The sequence below is a fragment of the Cygnus olor genome, chromosome 16 (assembly GCF_009769625.2).
Source record: "Cygnus olor isolate bCygOlo1 chromosome 16, bCygOlo1.pri.v2, whole genome shotgun sequence".
NCBI classification, from domain to species: Eukaryota; Metazoa; Chordata; class Aves; order Anseriformes; family Anatidae; genus Cygnus; species Cygnus olor.
Genome location: NC_049184.1, coordinates 9,683,194 through 9,700,815, shown reverse-complemented (window position 1 = coordinate 9,700,815; position 17,622 = coordinate 9,683,194). Strand labels below are relative to the sequence as shown.

At 38.1% G+C, this 17,622-nt stretch overlaps 1 long non-coding RNA gene across 1 annotated transcript in view; it reads right to left on the bottom strand.

Moving 5' to 3' along the window:
* Positions 1-4,867: 4,867 nt before the first annotated feature.
* Positions 4,868-17,622, bottom strand: part of LOC121079212 — a 59,196-nt gene continuing 46,441 nt past the window's right edge. Inside the window, exons 2-3 of the long non-coding RNA XR_005824940.1 lie at positions 5,867-6,081; positions 4,868-5,066 (exon numbers count right to left, since the gene is read on the bottom strand). This is a non-coding gene — a long non-coding RNA (uncharacterized LOC121079212). The remainder of the gene's footprint in view (positions 5,067-5,866; positions 6,082-17,622) is intronic.

Here is a 17,622-nt window from a genome sequence, read left to right as displayed (position 1 = left end):
TCCACCAGGGCTACTGTTGTGATTCTGTTTCCAGCAATAAGAGATGAACGTACCTTTGATACATTTACTATTTGGAGCACGCTTTATTGCCAGTCTGCACTGTGTATTTGCCTGCCAGGGAAGTTATAACACAACTGGGAGCACCAGAGTGACTGTTTTATGCACAACCAGGATTCAAGTGTGGTTCCATTCCATTGAGCTACTAAGGAAAGAAAGAGAACGAAATACCTGCTGAAGTGGATAGCCAGAATTTCTTGTCTTATATAAGCCATTTATTTCTGTATCATTTGTGGGATATATTTTGAAAGGATAATATTTTTAAAACCAGTCAGTATTTTATTGCATTCTCACAACTTATTTAAAACCTCAAAGCAAATGCTTACTCTATTACTTAAATATATATATATAGAGAGAGAGAGAACACAGCTGTATATCATCTGTAAAAACATCACTCACTATTAGTTCCTTGTATTAAAATGCAACTTTATTACCTACTGCAATTATGAGAAATTTAGTCTGGTTCATATATTTTCCAAGGTATGGAGAATTACTTCATATTATTTTTGCTAGTAGACAGCAACGCATTGTGCCTTTCTCATAGCTAAGTCTAAAATTATATACTAAGACAGTGATTCCATTACAGAATATAATTTTAAGATATTCTTCTAATTTTTCATTAATGGCTTGAATGGTCACAGCAAATTCCAGATGATGTGTGGTAGTAACTGCTTTTCTGGTTCAGATATGAACCATCACTTAGCCTAAGAATTTCTTTCAGCTCGGCTGTGATTATATATACAGAAGCAGAGAAAATAGTACTTCTATTAGAATTAGTGACAAGCTAGCATAAGTCATTGGGACACATCAGCGAAGATCACTCATATGAGAAAAAGCTTTCTGGATTGAGTCCTAAATCTTTAGGATGAAATTCTGACCCCACTGAAGAACTGATCTAAATTCTACCTATGCAGGTACAAAGCAGCTTCTCACAAAGCAGGTGTTTGTATGAACCTACTTCTTTGTTTAAAAGTCTGTTTGCATTTTCTAAACTCCACAGAGCAGGCTGAAGAGAAGAAATATTTTTAAAATTTAAGCTACTGAACTTGAAAAGTTTTCTGGATCTCATGCAAAGGGAAGTTAATATAAATAAAACAAGACTTCAGTACCTCTGAAATTTTTATTATAATAAAAGAATTTTCACTGTGTTCACAAACCTGAGGCAAAATATTACTCTCAGTGATGTAATAGGAATCCTTTCAATATGCATAAAAGGTACCAGGCAAGTCCTGAATTCATGTTTTTATTAGAGAAAACTGATCAAAAAGCTGTTTTTAAACATTATTGGATTAGATAGCAACATCATGCATTTCCATCTGATAATCTAAAGTTATTTCTGAGAGTTCCAGCTCCCATGCTAGCATTGCAGAAATATCCCCCCAAAATTCTCAATGTTTTTAATTAAAAAATGCCTGAAATGCTTTTCTTGACTTTGATACTGTCACTTCAGGAGCAACAACGTCCAGAGAGGGCCAGCATTATGCTTGATTGGGTGAGAGATGGGAGTGTAACCAGGGGGAGGTGGGAGACAGAGAGGCAGATTGTGGGTCTGAGAGCAACAGGGGCAGTATTTCTCCAGGACATGAGCCAGGGAGATGGAAGAGGCGAAGCCTTTTAGGCCAACAGACATTTAAATGGGCAAGGGATTGGACTGTGGACCCAAGCAGAATAGCCTGCTAGTATCCAGAGAGGGGTCTGATTGCAGCTCTAACAATTTACTAGACCCTTAATTACTCAATAATTACTAGGTGATCAATGTGATGAATTTGGTCCATCTGAAGTCAAGGCACTCTACTTTAATTCATTATTATTTTTTTTTTTAATGGAATTAAACTGTGTTGTGATAGATTTTCCACTTTGCATTTGTAACTCATAGCATTCAATTTAACACAGAGAGGCAAAAGTTATGTTAAAGCAAATCAAGTATAGCTCTGCCTTCCTTTTCCACTTTTTCAGCTATGGAGAAATATATTGCTAATCAACATGAAATGCAATTTTGACTGCATGAAAACTACTTTTTGCAACTCTAGGCAATTATAACAAGTCTATTGAAAAATTTGCACTCTTGCGGTACTATCAAAATGTGGTATTTTTCAAATTACACACTGGATACAAATACTGTATTGAACAGACTTTTTCCACTACCTTGGGATGGACTCTTATGCCCTTATCCCTGCTGAATAGGTATTTCTTGAAGAGCAAAGCTATTGACTTCTGAGGTGCTATTTGCAGTATCAAGTTTTAAGAAACTCAAAAACTCATCCTGAAGCTATTTTCTCCCCTTGGTTTCAGACAGTTATTAGACAGAACTGAGAAGGGGCCCAGGATCTTAACACCCAGAACAGCACCCAGAGCTCCCTCAGCTTCTGCCTTTACTAATTTAGATAGTATTTCACTCAGCAAAAACTATTTTTTCCCACTTTTCTAAAGTCAGTATGAAAGCGTTCACAGGGGCTTGAAAATTAAACTTCCTCAGCTGTGATTGTGTAGGTCTGAGAAACTGGAACATGGTCAGTTTTCAATGCTGAGTGTACCAGCAGAGGTGATGCTGTAGCCTGGAAGAGGTAGAAGGAAGCCTGTGTTTGCTGTGTTCTGACCCATCAGGATCCAAACTTTCTCCTGTTTTGCTTGCAAAAGTCTCTTGAGTTCCAAAACTGAGGGAACAAAAGCTGATTTTCATCCTCTGGATAAATTTTCTGATTTTCAAAAAGCTCATTTCCTATATGATTAATTTTAAGAATATGCTCAACTCCCATTGCATTCAGGGGTTACTAAGAGCATAGTCATGGCTTTCTGGATTAAAAAAATAAAATAAAAATAATAATAAAAAAGGACTTTACCACCGCCTAAGATCTGTGATTTACAGTTTTGCTAAATTACAGGATTTCCCACAATCTCACTGCCAATCTCACTCCAAGTTCAATGAGCACCAAATTAGGCAGTGTTTGCAAGCAGTGGTGCACACATGCTCAGTGACCGTACACAAGCTACTGCTATATTTGCCAGCTATGAATCACACTCCAAAGTGGATACTTGGTTCATCACACTTATTGTGCTGGCAGGTTATTGTTGTTGGAGTAGGACAGTATTTCTTATAGATGATTAAAATGATGAACGAGTTAGGAGAACCAGAAACTGGACCGGGAGCTGAAGTCCTGTACTCAAAGCTTATGGGATTATATTTATTGGGATGTAACTCATGGAAGACAGGGGCTCTTTGGAGTACACTGGGGGGAAGAAGCTCATCTATCTCAGGTGTGAAGGTCCATAAAGCAACAGGTAACAAATCACTGGCAGAATTGTTGGTGGACAGATGGGCAACGTGCACCAGCCCGCATCCACCATGCACAGAGTGTCTGTCCTTGATGGTCTCTGTCTACAAATCTGGGCTTTTTGCTCTTAACTTTATTCATAGAAAACAGTATGCAAGCTGTGCTGGTTTATAGTTTAGAGGTTCAGAAGTGTTATACACACCTGGCTTGGGTCGCAAAACTATGGCATTTATTCCCAGTATAAAAGGAGGGGTACTTGATTTCAGAATATCCTTTCAATTAAAGGAATACTTGTACATAACCCAGCATCTTATTATGCAGTTCAGGGCTCCTTAATCCTAAATTCCTTTTTTTCTATCTTCTTCCAAAAATTGTTTTAGTCTTCTTTCTTATATTTTTGCTTTAATTTTCAGTTTTATTCATTTTTATTCTAATTAAGCTCTGAAAAGCCTTTCTTCATATCATATTCAGATTGATAATTAGTTTGAAGGTATTCATCAGTCTACAATAACTTTTGTTATTGTGGAGTTTTTATAAAAAAAATATTAAAATATTGCTACCTCCTCACTCCTGAGAAGCCTGTAATCCAACTTCCACAGATAACAAGGAATAAGGTATTAGTTCTGATTTTATATCTTTTAAGCATTGGTCTGCAGAGCAAAAAGATATATAGATTTATATAAAAATATATGTTTAATCAAACACTGACACACATTTAATGGAAAACAAGGGTGATTCTAATAACATTCACTTAATCTATGACAGTTAATACTGACTTCCTTTCTTACTTCTATTTCCAGAGTCAAAGATGGGTAATCCAAGAAGGACGCACAAAGTTTTCTCCCAGTGTATTAGTGCTAGCGTCAGGTTATTTGACCTTCCCACTATCTCTGGACAGATTCCCCCAAACACAGTTGGACAGGAATGGACCCTTGACAAGAATGCCACCAGCCTCGCATGTAGTGTTTCAGATATTTGTTTGTATTTATTTATTACCTTTTCAGAGCTTGTTAGAAGACTCTTACCAAGGGCGACACTGAAGCTGTTCAGGTCCGTGTAGGGAGGCCTATGTGAACACTGATTCAGCGGGGTTGGATAAAGCCCCACCGAGCATTAGTAGCATTAGCATCATATCCCTTTATATGATGCCACACATGCAGTTCCAATTGGCTCTCTCATAAGTGAAACTCCTTGCAGACATATAATGAGGATTTGGTATTTCTTAATAGAAAGTACTAGTACTGAAACAGATGGTAGAAGAGGGGGAAAGTATCAAGAGAGATTATTGAGTTTTTATCTTGCAATCTGCCAATAATCGTGAACTGGTGCCCTGGGATTAAGACAATGAAAGAAATCAGAATTAGCAGGTGAGGTCAGGCCTGTGAAAGCAGAGGGGATAAAAGGAAGAAAAAAAGCCTCCCCTCCTCTACTTGACACTTTAGGAATTGATTTATTAGTCTGTTTCTTTGGGGAAAAGCAACAGCAGAAAACAATTTGCAATTAATTTTCCTCCTAAGAAACTTTATAATAGTTCCTAATAGCTATTTATTTTGGCAGTTTGATGAAGAAATAGTCCTTGTTTCATATAGTTCCTGTGGATACCGCTGAGCACCCAGCGGTGCTCCCCAGCACATGCCCACCAGATGTGCTGTGCTTCTGCTCCGCCGAGCAGCCCAAGCACTGGTGGGCACTGGAGCTTCCTCCCAGCACTGGTTTTCTGCCAAGGAAGATGAAGGCCTATACAAAGAAGAAGGAAGATGGGAGAGGCCACAAGGCAGAACTGCAGCAGGCTGCAGTTGGGACACCAACAGGAGCATCCACTTGTCAGTGTTAATGAAGGAACGTGACTCATAGGAAGCGTATGAAAAATGAACCTGCAGATTTCATCCTTCCCAATGCTAACATAAAGAGTCAGAGCCTTCTATGATCAGGTAGTAAGGAAACTTGTTTGAAAATAATTATTGCCTAGCCTTTTGAAGGATAAGGGAATAAGACAGAGAAATATGCTGTGGCCCTGAACATACATTTTATAAAAGCCAAACAATATTCTAGCTTCAAAGGATTTGGAATGTGCTGTAAATCTAGGATAGGGTGTATGTGTTTTTCCCTTCGTGAGAAGCAGCTTCTTAAATCCAGTCTGAAGGTGAAAAAATGAGTCAAAAATAGGCAGGTTGCTGAATGCTAGAATTAATGAATTCTGATTCCTATGGATTTGTGTTGCCTGATTAAATAACTCTGCCTGAATTCTACCACGGTTTCCTGTCATCTGCATATACCACTTTCTGCATGTAGCTACCATCTCCTGAGTTAGATATATTGATATATATCGATCCCCTGCAATATTTTCTAGCATAGACAAGCCCCTGGAGTCCGGCATTGCTACGCTTATAGAAGAGTCCTGAGCAGCCTGGCTTTACCCAGCCCCTCACAGTTCCCATCAATAGTGATTTCTGAATGTTAGGAACTAAAGCAATCCACCATCCTTTTCTTCCCTCCAATCCCATCAGCCCCAAGCACTGAAGAGTCCCCAGACTCACCGGTTAAGGCCCTTATGCAGCCTCAGATGTATCTCCTGGCCGGTGCCTGGTATCTTCAGAGTTTGAAAGCTGTTTTCTCTCAGGTCACAAATTCCCCCCATGTGAATTTCTGGAGCTCAGGAAGTTGTATGTCTGTGTTAAGTTCTTCCAGTATTTTGAATCTTGAAGTGTTTATAATGCTGCCGGCTGTTGTAGATTCTCTGGTGTTTAATAAGCTGCAAACTCCCACTTTTCTCACTCCCCCCCCCCCAAGAAAACTGAAATGAAACAATGGGAATTCTTAGAAGTGAACACAGAAGGACAGATGTACATGTGTAAACCTCCCACCCACCCCCCAAAGTGAGGATTTCCTCAGGGAACCAGGCTCAAAATGAGAGAAAACATCCTTAAGAAAACCCCCAGTGTTTTACATATCTACAAGAGATTGTAGCCTTGAATACAAAATGGTTGTCTACCTCAAAAGCCAGAGGATTCCTTAGAGATTTAAAGGTATAACATACAGTGAAGGAATTTGTAGTAGTTATCTGGCTCAATACAACATTCAAGCATTTTTTGGCAGAATGAGCTTTTCTATTTCTGCTCTAAAAGCCATCCAAGAGCGGAACAATCCTTTAGCAAATGTCAGCAGCAAAAATATATATTCTGCTTTTTATTAAGCTAGTCTGTGCTAATCTGTTTTAGACACTGGTTTCAAATTCTTTAGCCAGAGCCTTTTTTGTTGTTGAGAATGGGGTGATTTGACATGCCAGGTGCAGAAGTGTCTTTTGCATACTCAGACACAGTCTGAATCTCTGCCAGCACTTAAAGAAGGTCCTGCTGAGACCGTGCTACAGAAAACTGCTTCTGAAGCTGGAGAGCTTCTCTTCCACAGCTCGTACAGATGGTTAGGGCTCATCTACTTGACTTGTCAGCACTAGGTACTGTCAGTTGTGCACTCACCTGGAGTTTCCCAAGGATCAGTAAGGGCTGATTGACTACCTGGCTCGTGATTCACAACAGAAGGAAAATTCTTGACAGTGTTACCCAACTACCCTCTCATTCCATTATTTTGATGTGTGTGCATTTTTTCAGGGAAAGGGGTTTTCATGCCAACAGGCACAGTTGGCAGCAGGCTGGAAGCCTCCTCTGCGCAGTGCTGGCAGCAAATTAGCTGAAGATCACAGCCTCCACCGAGCCAAGGAGGAGATCAAAGAGACAAGGACTGCGCTCCCTGGGAAGCTGGTGTAGATAAAAAGATGAGGGGTCACGCAGTGTTTGTAGTTTAATAATTTAATCCGGGAGATTTTAGAAAAGTTTGTGATGTTTCTTTGTCCAATCCAAGCAGGTTGATAATGGGGCATGCCTGGCATTCCCTCCCCAAGTGGCCCATTTGCTCTCTGTGTGACACTAGGCAAACCATGAGGGACAAGACTTTCATGTAGCTCTGAGGTTTGACATCTGTGGCTCTTCATATAGCTCAGAAAGTTTGGCACATTAAAGCAATTGCCAGCCTAATAAATCTTACCTACTGTGAATGTGCTAGACTTTACTAGGAGATTCACAGAAATAGCTATATGGTTTGTTTCACACCTTAATACATGAAACAGCCATTACAGCCATTCTAAGTAGTCAATACAGAGAATTCTCCCCCCCCCCCCCCCGCCCCAAGATGTCAGCTCAGAGCAATAATTTTGGAAAGAAATGTAAACAATCCTTAGCTTCTGTCATATTAGAGTGGTTTACACTGTGATACCAGGCATATCTCAAATGCACGAAAAAAAAAAAGCCAACAGTAATAATCTGACTAATTTAATTACTTATATTTTGCAAAATCAGATATTACATCACATCTAAAAAAAAGAAAGCTCATCCATTTGCTGGCTGCAATATTCCCTGAGTACTGTTTGTTAGAGACTGAACAAAGGCTTCAGGCATGAAGCAAACAGCCAAGAACAGACCTATCTAAATTATGGTACTTTTGAAAAACAAAACAAAACAAGAAACCCCAATCAAATCCAATCCCAATTTTATTTTTTTTTCATAAAATTTTAATTTCACATTTAACATCTATAATTGGAAGACCATGACATATTGCCAAGGCCAGTGTGTATCTCCAGAGTTTGCAGGCCATGCAGAATGAGATACGCTATTAGGTAGGGCCACCAGGCTTGTGTTGTGTTCTTCATCTGTGATACGCTAATGGCATTTGTCTAGTTAAGAACTTGTTATAATTATTGCTCTGTATATGTGAGTTGCAGCCCAACTACAGCAGGGAATTCTGCGTATGAAACAATTTGGAAATTTCATATTTTTGGTAAAGCTTAGTGCTTACTTTAGAATGGAAAAGCAGCACGTCAATATGTTTGTTTATTCAAGGTGTGTGTAAGCACCTTGTGCAGGGATGGTTAACCTGTGAATGATTCACAGTTTCTCAGTAGTTCAAGAGCAGAGGCTGTATTTTTTTTCGCTGTCACCTGTTGCTACATGCCCACAGTATCAGGAAAGTAAGTACGCTGATTAGTGGATTTTCAGAAGAGCCAGAATCTGGCACCCAGTGCATTTCATAGAATATCCCAAGATGGAAGGAACACACAAGGACCATTGAGTCCAAATCCTATTTCCCAGTTTCAGTGGGAATTTCCTACTCTGCCAGTGGCCGTTCTTTGTCCATCACAATATAGTATCTTTAGCTACCTAAATGTCTTTCTGCCTCTCAGTTATGTTCCTTTTTCAAAGTCTGTCATTTTTCCTGTCTAGAGGCTAAATGGAGAGATTTGGACTTTATATTACAAGCACCCAACAGTCAAATACATGAAAGAACTCAAGTCCCATACAAAATTACACGACATGCAGATTTTCAAAGATTTTGATTTTAGGCCATTTCCAAAATCCTAGGGTTACATACATTGGGTTTTAATTTATATTATTTTCTCCCAGATAAATCAGAAATAATGCCACTGGGGTCAGTGGAACAGCAAGGATTTAGAACCATCCTTAAAGGAATACATATTGAAAGGTTGCATGGAAGCACATTCTTGAGGACAAATGTAACAGGTATTTGGTACAAACCCTTACATTAAACACTCTACGAGAATCAAACTATTCAGATTACTTCTGTGTCTCCTTTTCTAAAGCCTTGACTATCAAGCTATATTGGAAATGGCTAGGTTGATTAGCAGAAGTCTTGGCAGACATCATCAGTATATTGTTGAAGGTCTTTTGGAGATCAGCTAATTTTCATTTATCTTTTCTTTTTCCATGGACCTGAAGAGTCTAGGTTCCACAATATTAAGTAAAGCTAGTGCTTTAAAATAACTCTTCAAATGTAGTCAATGTCTTATTCCCCAGAAGTTTATGCAAGAAGCTAAAGTAAAAAGATGAAGACAGTCAAGAATTTTCAATGAGAATGGTGGTTTAGCAACTATCATTTTCTCCCAAAAAATAATTTTCATCAAAAAGTTGATGCATCTGGCATCTGACTCTTTTCCAGGAAAAGGGAAAAAACAGAAGCCAAAATGCCCATTTGATGTCTGTAAAGAGTTTTTTTCCCATGTAAAATTGGAGAGAATTCTGTTTGGGAAAATGTTGCTTTGTGTTTTGTTTTTGTGGCTGGTTGTTTTCAATCCCACATTAAAAATGAGATAAAAATTATGTTTTCTGGCCATCAGTACTGGCTGACTTCCGTATGTATCTTATTTATTTTCTGATTCTACATTCTTTCTTTTATTGCCAATATAGACACTTCCATTACTGTTGAATACAAACTAAGTGAAAATCTGTGGTACATTGTACATTCCTTTTTCATTGCCTAGGAAACCATGAAAGATTAGCAAGGCAAACTTGTGAAGACACATAATATCCATCATCTGTATGGCTGTGTGAAACTGTATCTCAGGTATTAATGCTTCTATGACATTAAGACAGTGGATTTTTGTATCCAAGGCAAAAGGATGTCAGTAAATCCCTTCTGAAACTGCAAAAGTGAATAGTTCAGGTGATGTGGCCTTGGATCTGGTCTTCATTCCCAGCCTTGCCCTACTGTGTTAGCCATAGCAAGCCACTGTGTCATCCTGTAAGTGATCATATTATCCTAGGCTTCTTTTTAAATAGGACTTTATTCTAAGGGCTATCTGCTGTCCTGTGCCTGCTTTCCCCTAGTGCATGCAGATCTTGATTACAACTGAGTTGTCCAGACAATGCTGCAATATCTGAATGTAATGAGGCACCATGCAAAACCAAACATATTTTTTTCCTCTTGATTTCCTTAAAACCTTCCTCTTCTCTGTAGCCATCATCTCACCTAAATTACAGCGCATCTGACTCAACACAGCCTCCCAAGTCTTGTTGAACTCCTAAAGCCTCTGCCTTTGTTGTGCAGAGGACTGGACCAAGCAGGGGTATGTCCTAGAATAACGTTTCCTCTGCCTTGTCTTAACACCTGTCTACATTGAAACATGCCATGGGAGCCATTAAAATCTCATAAGTTGCAGTATATCCTTTTTAAAGTATAAGAATATTACAATTACTGCAAATGCCTAAGGCAATGAATCCTGAGCTTTTAGCAGCATCCATTGTATGCATGTCTTACGGTCCTTTTTTGCAAACCAAATATTTGATGGAATTATAGTTCTGGCATCATGAAAGGGAATGGTTATCTGTTACTTTTTCAGTGTTTCCCAGCCTGGGGTATCTGTCTGCAGATGACAGCTATAACACAAAGGACTCTTATCCCAGTAACCTGAAGTGCTCTGGATCTCAGACACATTACAGATTTACATTTACACTTTGTTGGTACCCTCGATGAAAAGAACTGCAGACTCATCATTATAAAGAGATGCAAATCCCTCTTTTGTTTTCAAAGAAACCATTTAATTGTCTTTTTCATCCTCAGATTTTTCCCAGCAGTTTCATTAGCTGACATGACAAAATGCCAGCTCATTTCATATTTAAATATAGGACCAATTTGAAAAATATATCTTTACTTTGGGAGCAAATTCATCTGTTATTATTCTATGAATAATATCCAAAAGAAAGAACTTAAGCCCTTTTCTCCTATTTGCATTATACTGTAGAAATGCAGGGTGAGTTGACAGACAATTTGTATTTTCTGTAATAGAATAAGGTGCTTTTAGTTGTTTTCTTTTTTATTTTCTGCAACTGTAAATGTTTAAAAACAAACAATGATCAGAAAAATTGAAAGAATCCTATAAAATCTAGCAGCAACATTTTCTCCAAGCACCCACACTGACTGTCTATTTTAATGTTCTGTGTGAATAGTAGACATGTCTTAAACCTTACATTTTGGTCATCAACCTTCTACTGAGAGATATACGTATGAATCTTCCTCATTCTCCTTTTCTCCTTCACCTAAAAGCCCTCTCAGAGTTCCTTGTTACAATATGCATCCAAAATAACCAGGCCATCATTCTGGCACCCATTTTTGTCCATGAAAGTGACTAGAGCTGCCAAAAACAGTTCTACCTGCTGTCTCCACACAATGGGCTTGCTAGTATTTGGGCTTGGAAGTGAATGTTGGTGAGTGGCTCCCCACCAAGGTGGCCGGGTGAGTGACCACACACCATTGTCCCAGGCAGCCAGCAGCACCCAACAGCTGCTTACAGATCCCTGGGTCCTTCCAGACTCATGAAGAATCAGTGGGATCCCTGATAGGTTTCTGAGAGGTTTTGGATTCTCCATTTTTGGAAGAGTTTAATTCACTCCTGACGACTTTTTTTTTTTTTTTTTTTTGTCTTTAACATCTACAAATGTAGGGGGTGTGGAGCATTGTGCTTCTCCCTGAAGAATCCCTGTCCCTTCCTAAGTGCAGATTTTACTGTCTTTTAATGTAAGTCTCCCTCTTTCATGCATGCCCAAAAAGGAAAAAAGAAATGTAATTACATACATTGCTACTGATATATCCATTGAAGTAGTGGATTCTTTGCTAATAATAGACAATAAATGAACACAGTAACAATGGATCCATCTGAACTCTCACTTACACCAAACTGATAAAAGCAAATTCCAATTCCTTTGCTATTTTTATCAGATACTTTCAGTGTAAGTGACTCATATGGTGGATAATGGTTTCCAATCCCTGCTGCAAGATTAATGCCTTAGTGAAGTCCATGAATTTATAGAGAATATATTTGTAAGGTTTGAAGCCTGGTTTTATTCTTAAGAGGAGACACAGAGAGGTACATCTTCTAGGCTCATTCACAGTTCTACTGTTACACAAGTACCTAATGATTTATTTCAAAAGAATTAAAGAGGAATGTGACAAGCAAGCAGGAAGCCTATGTCCTCTCTATCTTACTAAGAAAATTCATCCTGAGACAAAAGATCTGTAAAATGGTCTGTGGAGTTACTTAAACACAGCTTTAAACACTTAGAATATAGGAGCGAGGGTGTCTGTGTGGTGACACTGCCATTTCTTAAAACAAAAGAAAAGAAAACAAGGTTTCCAGCCCTGGCCTACAACTTAGAGTCTGTGAAAGTCCACAAAAACCCATGGAGTTCCTTCTACAAGGAGCAGAGTGCATTCGTGATCCTTTTACATTCCCTTCTAAGCTAAGCAGGTTTTTCCAGGGAAACACAAATCAAGCAGATATATAACACGTATGAGATGTTGCCCATTCTTAAAAATCACACTCTAGATACTGCTAGGCTGGTTCACCCAGGAGTTGAAGATGAAAATTTTCTGTGGAAAGTGAAATAATTCCTTTTTTCTCCCACCAGAATATGCTGACTCATTGAAATAGGAACATTTTCCAAGTTCAGTGTAAAATTTCTAATCAAAACATGAGAGAGAAGGAACTTACATAAGACACAGAAACCCTGAGGTCATATCCCACCCTGCCTGATTATGTCCAGATAAATGTCCTAATTGCAGAGCTATGGCTAACTGGGGCAGATCTCACTTTCTTTTCTGAAAAATTTCAAAAGATTTAAGTTTCATTCTCTTGCAGAACAAAAAAGTCTGCTTCAGAACTCCTGATATTTTACAAAACACATATTCCCAGACAGGTATAATGCCTGAAATCAGTGAGCTTCAATTTTTCCTTCTTCAAGGAGGACTTTAGAATACCAGCCACCTCATATAACCTCCTCAGTTGTAAAGAGACACAACAGCAACACCCCAGCCTCACGCACATCTGCCCACTACGGTCCATTTTTCGTTGGAACTGTGCTATAAATATCTTTTCAGAGTAGTTTAGCCTATAGTTGAGTGCCAGCTATGAAAAATTGTAAAAAATTCTTACTCCATACATCACAGGCTATAAAATCTGGGGAGAAATCTAATGGGATATAGCATGTGCAATGCAATAAAAAGACAGTGGCTGTAGTAATGTGGCAACAAACCTAGGTGGGTGACGGGAAGGGTTCGAGGCAAAGCCCTGCCTTTGTGAGAGGCAGTTAGATGCTATGTCGTTTTGCACAGCTGAACATCATTCTTGCCTGTTCTACGCTACATCAGGTTTTGCTTTAGCAAGTCACTGAAGAACACACTTCAGACCAATTATACAATCACATGCTTCCTTGAATGAAAGCCAGACCTTCTGTGACCTAAGAGTTTTGTACCTGGAAGATTTATTTTCTGTCCATAAATGGTATTAATTGTTTGCAGTCTTGAATGTTTTAATTGTTCTCTTTTGCTTTTGTTGTGCCCTTAATTCCAAAGCAAAGCATTTCCTGTTGTCATTACCACAAACACCTTTCACGATGCCCTTAACCTTGGGCACATATCACTGTCAAAAAAAGGTATTTCTGTAAAACTGCATTGTCAGTAGAACAAGCGCAGCTATTTTCATAAATATCTGCACCATGATATTACTGACAAGGACTGACAACAATTCCTTGCACTGACAGTCCATAGCAGGGTAACATAATTTTATAGGAATGATGAGGAGTAACATTATTCCACTGTTCGACCCAAATTATTTGGTATTTGACCAGATATCTTCCTTCAGTATAGCTTTTATTTCTGTGAGGGAAGGGAGCTCTTTTGGGATTGGCATGCACTGAAGTTCATAACTCATCAAAGATAATGTAATCATGGTGTTGTATTAATTGATCTTATTCAAAATGACTGCTGCATGTCATGCAGGCTATTCCACAGCTAAAGCAGACAGTAGGATACTCCTTGATATATTATTTAGGGCAGGAGAATTCACTTCTTACAATGCAAGTTTTTATTCTAGCCAAGTTTCATAAGCTCCTGTTTGGGAGATATTCAACAATAAGGCAAAGCTCTGATCTCCTTTCTCATGAATGATGGAAGAATTCTTAGATTTATTGCCTAAAATTTCCACTTTATTAAGCTGTCAAGTTTTGCTTGCTGGCCTACTACAGAGTGAAATACTAAATTTGATTTAAAGGTCAGAGGAGATGTGTGGCACCTACAATCTGCCTTTGAATTGTTTTTGTAACACTAAATAGAGTTTACAAGGAGAGAAAATTGGAACTGGTCAGCATAAGTCATTCCAATCACAGTGTCTTTGAAAAGACAGCTCTACTTTTAACTACACTAAAGGAGATAAAGGAAATGGATACATTAGTGTGTTGCTCTGGGATTTATGAAACTCCGAGCAGTATTCTGTGACTGTAATTGTAACAGCTAAGTAAGGGAAAGACATCAGGAAAATGGTTCAGGTTTTGCTATTAATGCAGTAACCACAATTATAAAAAAAAAACTAATTTGTGGATATGTTTTAATCTGAATTTACTAGAGGTTTAAATAAACTTGCAACAATAAGCTCTGACCAATCTCCCAACAGACCTTGTTATTATCTCTGCATCGCTACATCTTTTAGTTCACAAGCCAAATAAGGCCCCAGAAGAAATTACTTTCTTTTAAAATAATTTTACAACTGATAAAAAATATATTATCATGTTAATTAAATATATGAAATATAACAAGGGCCGAGATGTACACTTGTGGAAGAAGGAAACTTAATTTAATTTCCACATTATATAAAAACTCTTGAAATATAAGAACTCCTAATATCCTCGTTTACCTCTTAGTACAGTCCTTTCTCTTGAACATTTCATTAGTCACATAGATAAAAGAAAACAATTACAAACTAGCTGTTAAGTCTATATGAGACATTGCTAGGTAACAAAATTTGGTATTATACTAAGTGGAAATTTATATTTCAGAAAAAAAAGAGAGGCAATTTCCTTCTGCCTCGTTAAAGGAAATAGAAGTTCACTCATAATCACTATCTAATTCCCTAAAGGTGTCAGACTTCGTTTTCTGATTTTCTTGTTTGGAAATGTAGAACAGCGTATCTTGCCTTGATTAAGAATCCTGAAAAAGAACTAAACCTTCAAGGACTTATTCTGTTACATTGCTCCTCTGTAGATAGAAAAAAACCAATGGACAACACTGAAACAAATGAAAATATTGACATTCAGCTGAGAAAGGATCAAGGAAGCAAATCTGTCCTAAACTTGCCTCCTGATAGAGGCAGTGAAACACCAAACAACTTTGGCATAATGCTCAGAGTAAGCAAATACACTAAGGGTGCTCTCTGTGTTTTGATCTGACAGTTGCCATTTGGGCTGTGTATGTAAAACTTCATTTTGGAAAGCTCACACTTCTCCTTTCCCCAAGTGTTTCACACATTTTTCAGTAAAAATGTCTGTAACTCATACACATATATATATTTCTTTTTCTTTTGGCATTTCCACTTATATTAAGGGTCATTGTGAATTAAAAATATGGTTTGAAGGGAGAAAGTGGCCATGGTTTCCAAGTTTCAGTTTTGACTTTTCTTTGAGGTTTCACATAAAACCCTTACACTGAAAGCAAACCTGAGACTTTGATCCAAAAAGGATCCGAGTATAGTTCTAGTTCAGGGCTTCTGAAGAAATGTGACATTTCAGAGATGAAGTCAGATAAAATTTATGAATTCTTTAAACCAAATAGATTTGGCATTTCCCCCCCACCTTTTTTTTTTTTTTTTTTTTTTTTGAGGTTCTTTAAAGACCATGTTGCAGATCAACTGATATTAACAGTGAACACACGCCTGGGTTTGTCCAGCAAATACAAAATACATGTGCCTACAATGGGGTGTTACCTAAGGAGGTATTATCTGGAAGAAAACCTGCTGCCAGCCATGATAGATTTGCAAGCCGTCATTGGTTTTCAGCACAAAATTGTAGCATTGTAAAAAAAAACAAACCACCACCAACAAAAAAAAACCAAACACATTATATGTGTCTTTTCTGAAGGTGGCACTGCAGTTGAAAGAGTCACTCAGTGTGACCAAAGAGACTTTGTCCCCATATTTTGTGTGCAAGCCAAGAGACCTTTCAGTTGGGTTAAAACATCTCTGGTCCAGCACTATTTGTAAATATGACTTGTGATCACTACCTGGCAGTACAAACATTTTAGCTTCTGTACTTGAAGTGCTGGAAAATTTGAACATGACTGCATCATGGTATATTTTGGGACATGTTGGGAATAAGACACTGTAAAATTAGGAAACTGTCACTATTTAAAGCTGTCCTGAACCCATTAATAAGTCACTGATCAAAGGATTGCACAAATTCCAGCCAACCTTAGCAATTTCAGTTTGCAGTAGAAATTAACAAAAATTAATGTCTCTGAGCTGGGGGGAGAGAAGTAATTAAACAGAAGTAGGTACCATTTCTAAGGCTTTGCAGTAGGGAGTCTGACATGCCATTATGTTGATTTTGAAAAGGAACCCACATAAAGCAAAGTAGGTTAGAACTGAAGAACAGCACCAAAACAAGAGCCCAGTAGCATCAAAGTCTGGATTTGGATGCTCGTTCTGGAATGGCACAAGAGAACCTTTGGTGTTTGCTCTATGTATGCTGCCAAGATCTCTCTGATACCTCTCAAAATTGAGGCCAATTTCTCTGCTGGAATCAAAGATATAATGTCACAGAAATGTTTCCCAGAAGTCTTTCTAAACTGCCAAGCTAAACACATGCTTATCATCCATCAGATTTCATTTCTTATACAGAGATGGATTCTGCTAAAAAGTGTGACTTTAGGAGTGTCCTATAGGCTAAACAATGATGGAGGGATTGCTTTTCAAATAGAGAGGGATTTTTGATAAATGGGGCTGGTGGGGTCTGAACTTTAAACAGTAAAGTGGCTGCATGCCAAGTATGGCAAATTGCTGAGGAAGACAAAAATTATAGGTATATCCTTTTGGTTGATCACTCAATCGCTTGGGACTGCCCCTAAAGCAGTAAATTCTGCATACAATACGTAGAAGTTCTACAAGCATTTGAAAGATACTGAGTGCCCTCAACTTCTATGATTACAGTTCTGTATCTTCGTAGAATATAAATGATGAATTGCTTAATTCAGTAGCTCTAAACAAAAGAAGAGCCTAGATGGAAAATGTTTAGAAGAACCCATTTAATAAGCTAGCACAGAAAAGATGTCAAAGCTTTCTTCATACAAATACTTTCAGCAGCAATCATAGAAGCATATCCATGGATTTATGAACTCTCATTATTTGATGTATTGCTGCATTTCTGCCTAAAAATAAAATGAAATGTGTTAAGTTTGGCCTGAGATGAAATACTGAGTTTCCAGTACTAAAATATTTCAATTATTCATACTGAAAGATCAGGAAACTAGCAAGGAGATAAACATTGTTGTTCATATACTGACAAAGTGTGCCAACTGTTAGAAACACGTGTTTCTATTTCAGAATAATCTAATTAACATTAGCAGGAGTGTCAAGTCATTAACATATTCTTCTGAACAAAGTTATCAGGCTCTGATTTAAACTTCA